The sequence below is a fragment of the Haplochromis burtoni genome, unplaced genomic scaffold (genome assembly GCF_018398535.1).
Source record: "Haplochromis burtoni strain Fernald_Lab_line unplaced genomic scaffold, NCSU_Asbu1 Contig_145, whole genome shotgun sequence".
Classification (NCBI taxonomy): domain Eukaryota; kingdom Metazoa; phylum Chordata; class Actinopteri; order Cichliformes; family Cichlidae; genus Haplochromis; species Haplochromis burtoni.
Window position 1 is genome coordinate 281,346 of NW_024582506.1, and position 3,178 is coordinate 284,523.

Here is a 3,178-nt window from a genome sequence, read left to right on the forward strand (position 1 = left end):
CACTGCTTGATATATGTTTATGGCGTCTTAGCTGTAGCCTGGTCATTTGCTGCACATAATTTGGGGTCAGTATGTGTGGATGTTCCCAACAGTGTGTGCATGAGATTTATCTTTAATCTTTGTGTGTATTATTAGGTCAAAAAGAAAGAAAATGGAAACTAACACGACCAATGACAGAAAAGAAGAAAAGGTTAGAAAACAAAAGCTCTTGGATCCAGCAGGGTGGGAGCAGCAGCTGGACGGGCAACACTCAGATCAAGCAACACTTTTGTTTCCATCAGCACCGCCTGAAATTCCAGAAAGTCAAACAGGTTTAAGTAAGACACATCCACACCCCTTGCACTCAGAACCAGTCAGAGTGGCCTAATCCTGGGGCAAAGTAAACAGGGTGTGACCTGTGATTGCTCTAGTATGAATGAAATCTTTTCTTATTGAATGTGAAGTTATAATTTTTGAAGAAACTACATTTCTCAAAATCTAAAGTCATTTCTTTCCACCACAAACTCAGAAAACAATTATCTCAGTTTCAAAAATTAGAAAATCAAGGCAAACCCTAAATACATTTGGCAAGTTTGCACAGGTACAGGTGGAAAACAAATTGCAAAAACAAGCAAAAAAGGTGGAGCAAGGAAAGGAAAAGAGCCCAGTCAAGTTCCAACAAGCACAGCAGGAATAATCTCAGTTAAAAAAAACCATCTATAGCAATGAACCAACCAGTTTATGTCAGTAAATGCAGGGAAATTATGCTTCCGCTTAAGTACGCCTCCAAGAACCAGTTTTAAACCACCTTTTAGACTACGTCAGCATATTTGAGACTCTTTAAAGCTGCAGAAAGAGAGAGACTTAGTCATGATTAAACAATGCAGGTAGATAAATTGTATTCCAGCTCTTAAGTAGCTTCTGGAACATAAGGCGAAAACACTACCCCGGCCTAATGTGACCTAAGGTGACATCGCTGATTATGGAGTTTGTTTGTTTGTTTGTTTGTTTTATTTCTTGTTAGTAAAACTTTGTTATTTTAAGATATTCTATCAGCTATTGATAAATTAAATCTCATACTAATTCTCTGATTATCAAACCAATGTCAGGGGTTGCTGAGTGGATGTGGAGAAAAGGACTCAAACGCAGGACTCACGGTGAAGATTCAGGGTGTTTATTGTGAGGGACGAATGACGAAAACAGGAGATGGCTGACTGACTGAATAACTGAATGAACGGCTGACTGATCTGAACTTGGAAGGCAAACATGGGTCATAGACAGCAGTGACAACATCAATGACGCGACGCCGACCAGGAGAGAGCTGAGGACTTAAATACACTGGCTGAACAATGACTGATAGGTGACAGGTGAGTGAGCAGCTGAACACAATTGAACTAATGATGCATGGAATAAGAACTAGAACATAATGCACACAGAGTAACGTAACACAAAACAGGAAGTGGAACGTACAGAGGATAAACAGTGAACATGAACTGAAAATACTGGGTCAACGACCCAGAAACCCTGACAACCAATTCTTTAGGGACCCCATAAAGGAACTTTGGATCCTGAATTAGGGAAGAGTTTTGAATTCCAGAATACCAAATCTGAGTTCTTTATCTTTCAACCACAAGAAAATATAAAAATTTGTATGTCACCAGAATTTTAAACTCTATATTGAAGACTTAGGACATGAAAACAATGGGAAGACCACTTAAAAAAACAGAGAAGTTCAGCTTTCTAGGGAAAACGGCACTAAAGTCCCTTTAACATTGAAAACATGCGCTGGGTAAATCTCTGCCCTACAGGATTAAGTATTTTCTACAAAATTTGTAAAAATGTCTTGACAAGAAATGATCCGAAGGGTTTTTTTGAGTCTGTACCGATGCTTCTGTGTCTGGATTTAAGCTTAATGATTGCTTACACAGTCAACCACCAGTTTATAAGGCACGGCGAGGAAAGACTAACACACTCTGATACAGTTTGAATTCATTTCCCAAAAATATCTTATGAGGACTGTAAAAACTTTGATATTTGTAATAAAAATTGTTAAATGGAAAAAAGCGATATTGTGTTATACTGATGGACGGTTCTGTTTATTGATGTCAATAGGGTGGACAAAATAATGGAAACATCTTTCAGTATAATGCAATACAATACAAGATAAAGCTGAATCTAAACCTCTATAAAACCAATCTTTCATTTTAAACCATTTTAAACCTTCAATCACTTTTTGTTGTACTGATTTTATTTACTGATTTATTGTAGGACTGTTGTATCATAATACCAAGGATTATTAATTAATTTTAATTTTAAAGGTTAGTGGCAAGGTTTGCAGAGAGACACCTTTAGAAACTGGCTGAATAAATAAATATGCCTAAATCTTCATCATATTGAAGTATTCTTCTAAAGGCAAATATGAGACAATCTGAGAGCCTAAATTAACATATATATGTACTTACTGGAGACCTAAATACCTCACATATGAAGTATTTAGAAATTCTACTGCAGGGTCAGCACCTAACTCAGAGGTTATTGTGCCTTGGCGCACACTTGGTGCCAGGTGGCTTGCTGTCCTGTGCGTCATTTTGAAAATTCCTCACAGCAGATACAGTAAGAGCTGGTGAAGTGGCAAAATGGCATTTTGAGATATCGTACTGATGTTGTAAACGTCTGAAATGTCAAGCAGCAGATTAAATGTAAAAAGTTGTGTAATTTGAATGTAAATTTGAAACTGCTTTTAATGCAGATGTAAAACTGCTAATGCCAAACTTAAAAAAAATACATTTTATTTTAACTCCTTTAAATTTTGCTCACATGGTGGTATTGCTTTCTAATTTACTAGATTCTGTGTGCGTGTATGTGTATGTGTGTGTGTGTGTGTGTGTGTGTGTACAGAAATTCTGTTTCTGATCACTTTCATATATAGCTACTAAATGTAAAATTGTGCAGTGTGTGTAAGAATGACTTCATGCACATGAATGTCAATGCCTTCAAAAACGTGAGCGTCAATAGTTGTCCGTGTGTGTGTAGGAAATTGCGTTTGTCTAAATGTCTTTCTGAGCACCTACGTAGATATATTCCAAGTGTGTGCAACATAATACACATTAACCCACTCATTCCCACAGAGCTGGACATGAAAAAGTAACACTTCTAATAAAATTGTTAATGTAGAATTGCAGGAAGGTACCTAGACATA

General features: G+C 36.9%; 1 long non-coding RNA gene across 1 annotated transcript in view; it reads left to right on the forward strand.

The window, feature by feature from the left end:
• Positions 1-3,169, forward strand: part of LOC102290731 — a 54,573-nt gene extending 51,404 nt beyond the window's left edge. Inside the window, exon 8 of the long non-coding RNA XR_316368.3 lies at positions 136-3,169. This is a non-coding gene — a long non-coding RNA (uncharacterized LOC102290731). The remainder of the gene's footprint in view (positions 1-135) is intronic.
• Positions 3,170-3,178: the final 9 nt, after the last annotated feature.